Raw genomic sequence first — 10173 nt, forward strand, 5'->3', positions numbered from 1 at the left:
TACGCAGCTTCTTTGGGAAACAATAAGTAGCCTGGTGTGGCTAAAACATGAGATTCCCGCAGAGTAATGGTAGAAGCCATGTGAAAGATTTAAACTTTTTGTTATAATGAAGGCAATGAAAAGCCATAAAAGCAGGAAAGAGGTGTGATTTGTCTTAGAAAGAAAACTCTGTGGCAGTGTGAATGACTGACTACAGAAGGGGGATAGAAGGAAGGCAGGAAAACCAATTAGGAAGCTATTGTACTAGACTAGGTGGAACTCTGAGCAGTAATTGTGGAACTGGAGAGAAGGAAAAGAAGAATGGATTTGAGATGTATTTCAAAGGTAGCATCACTTGGACATGATGGCTATGTGGATGGGGAAGGAAAGGGGAAAAATCTCAAAGATTCCACCACGTACTTTGGCTTACATGACGATTTAATCTAAACAGAAAGCAAGGATTAAACAAATGAGTTCAGTGTAGCAGATATTTTCCAAATTCGTTGTGTTATTGATTGAATTCAAGTGGAGAGATCCAGGAGGCAGCTGGAAATAAGGGTCTCAGCTAAGGAATGTAGTCAATACCAAAATATACAGAGTTTTGGAATTAGCAACATAAAGATGATATTTGCAGTCATGTGAGCAGACGAAGTTTCAAGAAGGAACAGGAAGAACCATTGCCAAATACTTCACTCACACAAAAGTCAGATGATAAATATTTAAGGCAAAACTTTTAAAAGAAATCTTTTATAAGAAAATATAGGCCGGGCGCGGTGGCTCACGCCTGTAATCCCAGCACTTTGGGAGGCCGAGGCGGGCGGATCACGAGGTCAGGAGATCGAGACCATCCTGGCTAACATGGTGAAACCCCGTCTCTACTAAAAATACAAAAAATTAGCCGGGCGTGGTGGCGGGCGCCTGTAGTCCCAGCTACTCGGGAGGCTGAGGCAGGAGAATGGCGTGAACCTGGGAGGCGGAGCTTGCAGTGAGCTGAGATTGCGCCACTGCACTCCAGCCTGAGTGACAGAGCCAGACTCCGTCTCAAAAAAAAAAAAAAAAAAGAAAATATAGAGAAATATTTTCATGATCATGAGGTAAGAAAGGACTCCCTAAACAAGACATATAAAAAGCACCAATCGGAAAGAAAAAATTTAACAAATTCAGCTAAGAGTGAAAGTGCAATCCACAAAGTGGAGAAAATATCTGCAACACATATAACTGACAAAGGACTAATATGCAGAACATACAAGGAGCTCTTACAAATCAGAGAAAAGGCAGACAATCTAATAGGAAAAAAAAGACCAAGGCAAATATAAGAATAGGCACTTCACAAAAGAAGAAATAAAAATAGACAACAAACATATGAAAAGGGGCTCAATCTCATCAGTAATCAAGAAAATATAAATTAAAACCACAAGGAGATATTACTACACACCCAACAGAGAGACAAAATTTTTAAAGTCTAACAATACTAAACTCTGGCAAAGATATGGAGCAATTAGAATTCTCATTCACTATTCGAGAACATGAACTAACACAACCAATTTGGAAAATTATGCCAGTATTTAGTCAATATATACATGTCTTATGGCTCAGAAACTTTACTCCTACAACATATCCTAGAGACCTGCATTCTTATACGCATCAGGATATGCATAAAAGAATGTTCAGAGTGGCACCATTATAACTGTCCCAAACTGGAAACAACCCAAACACCTATCAACAGTAAAACAGATAAATTTTGGTATATTCACACTATGTAATATTATACAACATACAGCAATAAAAATGAACAAGCTACAGATACATAATTATAAACATTACAATGTTAAGTGAAAATAGTTACAAAGATAATACAATATAATTTTATTCTTATAAAATTCAAAACTGGCTAAATAGATCTATAATTGTTTAGGAATACATATAGAGGTTGTTAAGATAGAAAAGAAATGCAAGAAAAAATTATAGACAGTTCCCAACTTACAATGGTTCAATTCAGGATTTTTCAACTTTATGATGGTGCAAAAGCAATACACATTCAGTAAAAACCATATGTTAAGTTCCCGTGTACTCATTCGGGTTTTCACTTTTAGTACAGTTCTCAATAAACTGTATGAGATATTCAACAGTTTATTATAAAATAGGCTTTCTGTTAGGTTATTTTGCCCAACTGTAGGTTAATATAAGTGCTTTTCACACATTTAAGGTAGGTTAAACTAAGCTATGATGCTTGGTAGGTTAGAGTATTAAATGTGTTTTCGACTTACAATATTTTCCCTTTTTTTATTTGACTCTAGCCAATAAACTTATGATATTTTTAACTTACTATGGGTTTATTGGGACATAACCTCATGGTGAGTAAAGGAGTGTCAGTAACACGAACAACAGAAGAGCAGTTACCCCTGGGGAGACAGAAGAGATTATGATGGATAAAGAATAACCTAAAAAATTCTGTGGTCCCAATAATATTCTATTTCTTGACGTGGGGGTAGTGATTACATGGTGTTAAGTTGATAACCATTTGATAAAATGTACATATACATTTTACAAACTTTTAAATAATTTTATAACATAAAATTTTAATGAAATAAATTTGGAAAGAGATGTGATAGTGAGAACCAAAAAAGTCTTATTTCTAAGGATGATCAAAAGAGATTAAGAAAGGATGCTATCAAATCCATTCAAAACCAACTTTAAAAATCACAAAGAAACAAAGGCAATTCTGTATCTGAGAAGAATTACAGATATGATATAAATCTGCTTCATGGCTGATGACTGGGCTTCACTCTTTAATTCACTCAATAAACACTGTTGAGTCCTACCTTGTGTCTGGCACTGTGCCAAGGCCTAAGACTACAGGAAAACTTAGTGCAACCTCTTAGGTTTCTCTTAGCACTAGGAAGCCCGCTGATTTCTAATCTCTCTTGGGATAAAAGGTTTAGCTGACTTATTAATTGGAATACAATCTCAGGGTAAAGAAAAATCTCAGTTCCTAATAAAAAGTCCAAATAAAAGGTATGCAGGATTATCAGGTGCTGAGCTGAGTACACGATAAAGTTTATGCCTCAACTGAGAAAATACAGGGAGAAAATAGGTGCTATTTATTTTCTCTAAACATAATAAACATGAATAGACAACGTTTATTTTTCACATCATGTAAGGGGAAGACTGAAGAAGTCATTAGCATGAATAGAATAATAAAATAAGGGTTTTTAAAAACCTGAAGAATAAAGGTACAACTTAAACAAGACTTTGGCTCTTTGCTTTTCAATAAAAAAGACCAATAGTGATATGATCTCTGCCACCCAACTTGTTAACCCATTTCTTAATTTCCAGACTTAGCTCTGAAAAATAAAATTTACCCAAAAAGACAATGATTTGCCATTAGTGAGATTTTAAAAATCACTCTACAAGCTTCAAAACTCAAAAATAGATGTTTCCAAGTTAGTGTAGTTAGGGAAAAAAAAACCTTAATGTTTACTTACACATAAATTAAGCCTCAAATACAGAGCCACTAATCTAATCCCAACTCCGTATCTGGTTTAAACTTATTCTCTGGATTAGAACTCCTATAATGTAGCAATATTCTGAGCAAAGAAGGCTCAGTCAAGAACAGAAAACACCACTCATAAATATGAACCCACCAATAAGAAATTTTTTAATTACTTAGAAATGAAAATTAGTAAGAAATTAAAATTAATAAGGAATTAATGGGGAAAATAGAAAGATAAGACTTGGTATCACACTAGTCTCCTCAATTAATGTTAATATCTCTCAGAAAACTCATTAAAATGAAATTTAAGTGATGCCCAGAAACAGGTAAGAATATCCCAAGACATAATTTTCAATGACCGAAACTCAAATTTTTACAACTTGAATTTAGATGAAGCATGTTTTGTTAATGTTAATCTGGCAATCAGATTCTCAAATGGTATGTTATGTATTTTAAAATTAATGTTTGTTAATATACTTAAAAATTTAGGTACCTCTTAGAGCAAATGAGAATGGAATCTGAAGACTGAGTACCAAGATCTGCTACCTACCAATAATGCAACCTTGAATAAGTGACCAAACCACTTAGTCTCACTTTACCATTGCCAACTTCACAAGACTTGGGCAACTTAAAGAAAACAATATATGTGAATAATATTGTACAAACACCAAAGCAAGGGAAGCGCAATTTTTTTCAATCTACTACAAAGACTACTTTTGACAAACTAATAAAATATCTTTTATTCACAGTAGAGAAAAAAATTTAAATCTACAAAAGCATAGTATAATAAAGTCTTAGTTCTCTCCCTCAGCTTCAAAAGTTATCAACTCAAGGCTAATCTTATTTCTTCTATTTTTGACCTACTCTCTCTCTTCCTTGACTATTTTGAAGCAAGTCCCAGACATCATATCATTAACTTCCCTAAGGGCTTAAATTCAATAGCCTCTATTTAGTTCATGTACAGGTATGGTATCCGAAGTCTAACAGAGAAGTCTGGGCTAGAAACATGGATTTGAGCAATGAAACACCAGCAATGAAATCAAGATTTGATGCAATAGCTCTGGATGAGGTCAAATATTCATGCTTGAGAAACAAGAAGGTAGATTATCTGGGTGCTCGTTCATAAAAAATACAAATAGACGTAAAGCACATCTCTTCCACCCAAGAAAAACCCTACGAATTTACAAAGGCCTATAGATTTTTTTTAATCTTATGATTTAAAGTGCTTTTCTCCCTTAAAAAGTGTCCCTACTTAGTAGCAGTAACTACTCTAAAAGATTTAACAAATCCCCCAAACATGAAGATATATTTAATGCAACATCAAATTTAAACACTGATATTGTAACCAACAACAAATCTACTTTTCAAAGTATTTGTTAAAAACTTGTTGCTCCATGTATATTTTATTCCTTGCAGTGTACAAATCTTTTTAATTTCTTTTGTATATTTCACAGCAAAATTTTTAAAACAAATTTTAAAAATAAAATATGATTCCTATTGAAATAGCTATGATAGATGATGTATCTTACAAGCATTTAGAGAGCTGAACATACATGAGAATATTTGTGTACTGAAAATGTTTACACATTCTTTAGACACCAAATGTTTTATATACTCTTTAGAAGCTGAATCAGAGATCATTTATTCTTACATTTTATTTTTTACCCCAAGTGTAAAGATTAGTTATGATCTATTTATACTCCAATCCTGAAAATGTTTTGACTCAAGTTCCTTAAATCCTAACTTCCAATCCACTTTAAAAGAATTTCTAAAATTTTCTAAAATAGCTTTCATAATCTGTTTAGTAAAGATGAACCTTTGTAAAAAAGTATTTGCGACCATTGGAAAGGAATGCAATTTTGTCCCTTTAGTTATATTAGTCACCAAGTAAAGGATTCAAAGGAGGTAAAAGAGGCACAATTTTTAGAAACACCATAGATTTCCAATGTTTCAATGTTGATGGACCATCATTGATTAAATGGAGCCTAAGTCCTATTCGGTCAGAAAGAACTCCAACATATTTTAAGCATATCCCTATCTTTCAAGTAATAGTTTTAGAAACAAAAGTGTAGGATTTCATAAATTAGAGTGATACACATTTTAGTTTCAAGCACACTATACAGTTCTTTGCTCTATTTTTTTCCTGAGAAAAAAACCAGATATATTTAAAAGCAGTGTCAATTTTGGCTGTATCATGTAACTGCCATTTCACCTAAATTACTGGATTTTTTTGGCAAATATTTTTGATTTTTAAAATTTTTGAGGAACTGCACCTAATGTGTTTTAAGTAAAATCCAACTCAGTTTTAAAACATGACTGAAGAATCATTAGATCAAAATGGCATGTTCCCCTCCTCCACACACACAAAAATTCAATTCTTTTTTCAGATATCAGTAAATATCAACAGGATAATTAAGAGGCATAATTGCTTTCTCAGGAACCATCTACTAAACACAGCCAAAAAAGCTTCTGGTTTTCAAAAAAGTACAGTCTAGACACCCAAACATTTATTTAAAACAGATTCTTTCCTTAATGAAGATGTTTTCTTGTTGTCAAATAGGCAAGACATTGTTATTATTTAGTATTCATTTAAAATGTGATGGGTTTTAATTCAAGTATTGTTTAATATAAATATTTCTTGAGGGGTTTTTTCATTTTCATTTTAAACATGAAAACGCATGGGGGAAGGGAGAGAACGTGTGAAAAATATAGAATAACTTGTTGAGAACTTATTCTGTTTTTAATTAGGGAATTTTATAAAAATATCTTGTTGCTGTTCTTAAATTAATTCCGCATCAGAAGCCAAGTGATTTTTTGGTCTTGAATAGTAATGATACAGATTCTCTTTACCAATAATGTATATAATAACAACATTTATATATCAGATAGATTTTATTTCTTTACCTCTAAAGAAAACCTTAGTGCTTGTCATCAGGCACTAATGACATCATTAACATTAATTAATTCTGCCAGAGCGAGTAGTGAATTTATATTTTCACAATTGAAAAAAATCACAATTTAGCTGTGGAAATTGCTATTTTGCACAAAATACATTAAAAACTAGTAATTTTCTTTTGATACAAGAAATGAAACCACTCCGTTTTTTGGTCTCTGTAATTTAGCAGAAATGAATTTGCTGACATCCAGCGTCTTAAGGTTTTTACCTGTTTTTCTTATGAATCAGATTCCCCCTTACGTTTAATACCCTGTAGCTTTAAGATTTTTTCTCAAAAAAAAAAAAAACCACCACTAATGAATTAGAGAAATATTGTCTCTATATATCCTCAATAACTGGTATAAAAAATTACAGAAAGGCTCAACAAACGAGGTTACTTCACCGAATCTGTTCAGAACTTCAGCAAATTGAAGCAGTGCCCTTGAGTTTTAACATTAAAAGCAATCTTTAAAATCATAAATATGACCCATCCCTTACCCTTAAAGCACTTCACACACGTTTGTCTAAGAGTAGACTTTTTTGCCCCTACAGTATAAGCAGAGAATACAAGGTATGAGTAGAAAACGTCAAGTTTTCGTTGACCACTCAAAGAAAGAAAACTGTTGACGTCTGAACGTTGCTAAATTTTCGCGGGTTGCTAAATCTCCTTAAGTTGCTTCAATTCTAATTGCTCCGATTGTGTCACGAACACCTAAACCCAAACCGAACAAACTTCCTGGACAGAAGGGCGAGCTGAAGTCGGTTCTCAGCGAACCTGCCTGTCAACAGGTGGCCGGCCCGGGGGTGGGGGTGAGGGTGGGGGTGGGGGGAACCTTCCGCGTTCCCGCCGCCGCTGCCCGGGGACTCTCGGCCAACGCCAGCGCCCTCACCCTGCCGGGCCTGGCCACCTCCCGCCGTCCCCCGCCGCCCCCGGCCCGGCGGCGCACTCACCCCACTCCCCCACGCTCCAGCGTCCCGGCAGCCTGAGGTGGCTCCGCGGCCCGGCAGGCCCCGGGCGCCTTCTCTCTTCCGGTTTCCACTCAGTGCCGTGGGGTTTCAGCACCTGGCGGGAGGCCCTGGGAGAAGCACGTGCCTCTTTTCGAAGCCTCGTTCCCCGGGCGGGAACTCCGGCCGGGCCTCGGTGTGCCTGGCTGCCAGCCCCCTCCGGCCTTAGTATGCAGGTGCCGAAGCTTCTAGACGCCCCCGAGGGGCCGGCCCAGGGGTCGCATCTGCCCTTCCCGCCCGCAGCCGCGACCTAAAGTGTGAAGCTCTGGCACGTCCCAGGCCGAGTGGGTTCAAATAACAACTGCGACGAAACTGAGGCCCAACGGTTTGGGTACCTTGCTCCGGAGGCCACACAGTTGTCCAAACGAGTGCAAAGCCGGGTCTCCTGGTTTCGTTCCATTTAGCAGCCAAGAGGACTGCTGGGCCCCGCAGAGCTCGCCTCAGGGAGCCGCGGGCCTCGAGCGGCATTGGCAGCTGCTGCCTGAGCCAAAGCGGCCCTGGGGCCGCTACAGGCAGGGTCACTGAGGGGAGGGCCCAAAAGGCCCTGCAGCCCGGGTGCCCAGGCCAGTGCGGTGCAAGCTGGAAGCCTCCTCGCCCTGGCCGCCCGCCAGTTCTCCCCGGCACGTGTGGGGTCCGCACCAGAGATGCCACGGGGCACCCCGGCAGGTCAGGCTTGGCCCCGCATTTCACCCTAAGGCGCCGCCTAAGAGAGACCCTGCGTGGCGCGGGCCGGCCCTGCCTTCAGGCCTGGGGTACCAGGGCGGCGCCGCTGGGCCAAGGGCGGAGGGACAGCGGCTGCGCCCCTGTGGGCCTCTGCTGAGTCGGGAAAGATGGTTTGTTGGTGTGGGAAGGGCGCGCCCGAGTCTGGCCTACCGAATCCGGAGGGAGGACGCGGCCGAGAAAGCTTTCCTACAGCCGGGCTCGCAGCCCTGCGACCCCGTTGGGCGCGGAACGCGGGAGGGGTCGTTCTCCGAACCCCGCTTCACAGTGTGTTCTCAGGTCTCACACGGAATTTTTTAAAAATAGGGGATGTTGGTCACTTCGCAGGAAACTTTTCGTTGTTTCCTTGTTTCCTTCCCGCCCGTGAGCAAGTCGAGCAGATTCATGGCCTTACACCCAGGAGGTTTCAGGCCAGAGTCTGGACAGTTCCAGCCTCTGCATTTTCTGGGGGAGGATTACCCCCCACCCCCGTCTTCCCTCAGAGGGAGATGGAACTGTCCTTCCTGACCCCCAGATGCAAGCCAGGCGTCTTCTTCCCCTGCCAAAGTGAAAGGCGTCCTTGTCGACTTTTCCAGGTTATGAGTTTGTATGTTTTAAAGGAACTTTACAATACGAAGAAAGGTAATTTGGCTACTTCTGGCAGGAGCTGAGGGCTTAGAGGGACATCTTAGCACGTGGAAGGAATGGCTCGGATTCCCCAGCCGCGGTGAAGCCACCCGGGACAGCTCAGCAGCAAGGAAGGTTGTCTGCTGCCAACATGCAGGACACGGATCAGTTTTTTGTCGTTTTGCTTTCTTTTCCTTTTTGGCTCAGCTCTGAGAGCATTACAGAGCTATCCTTTCCCGCCTCCCGACCCTCTTCCCCTCCCCCTCTTCTTTCTGGTGCAGGCAATTAGGGTGAAGAAATCAGTGCCAGGCTCCTGCCTCTGAAGAGAAAGGAATTGCTTCGGGAATTGAGTCCTGACACCTGTCTCTGTCCTGGATGGCGAGGGGGGATGCGGGGTCAAAACGCCTGGGGGAAGAGGCCAGGCTGACGCGGAGGGGCGTGGTGGGGGTGGGGGGAGACACTCCCTAAGCGAAAGTTTCTGGGGACTTCTCTTGCCAAGTCCTCCCGCCTCATCCTTTGGCCTCCAGCTTCACGCAGGTCATTAACACGCGGGTTATTAACACGGAGTTTCCCTCGCTTTTAGCCCCCCGAGACCAGGACCTCGGGCTGGAATCAGAAGAGCAACACTGACAAGCCGTTCATTAATTTGCATTTATTTTCGGGAAGTAATGTAGATAAAGAGGAGGGGGACTGCCTTACATTTCAACAAGTAATTTGTGATCTTCACATCAGACAAATCAAATTTACAAATTACTTTCCCACCTACTGGACGAAGCGGCCAAAGCCAAAATTGATACACAGGCGCGCGGGCTCTCCGCGGATTTCGGAGAACGAAGGCGCACTAAAAACTCACTAGACAAAACAAGGGTGTTGAAAGAGAGAAGCCGACAGAGGAGTTGGAACTGGGTTTGGGGCCTGGGTTTGTTTGTTTTTCCCTAATGCTGTACTTTTACGGATTTTGTTTTGTTTTGTTGTTTTGTTCCCCGGTTTTGGTTTTCTTGTTTTAGGTTTGTAAACTGGAACTGCGACCCTGTGCTTAGACCGGGTGAGGGGTTCAGCCCTGTGCCCCTGCCCAACCCCCACCTCTGTACCCTGACTTGTCTGTTTCCTCCACACTTCGGATATCCCGCGCCCAGCTTCCTGAAACCAAGCGGTTCTCTTCAATAAATACACAGAGGGAGAAGATGTGAAGAGGGCAGGGCAGCTTTGCAACAACTGAAAAAGAAAAAGCGCCATTGATTGAGGAAGAGCAGAAGGGGGACGGACAGAGGGAAAATATTTTTTGCTTTTGTTTTTTATATATGTGTATATATATATGTATATATATATATATGTGCTGTATATATCTTAAAGTTCTGTTTCCTGGGTGCTAAGACAAGATATGTTCAGTTCAACCAACCAACAGCAACTAAAAAGTTTAAGTGGTCCCTGGAAC

This window comes from Gorilla gorilla, chromosome 12, assembly GCF_029281585.2.
Source record: "Gorilla gorilla gorilla isolate KB3781 chromosome 12, NHGRI_mGorGor1-v2.1_pri, whole genome shotgun sequence".
NCBI lineage: Eukaryota > Metazoa > Chordata > Mammalia > Primates > Hominidae > Gorilla > Gorilla gorilla.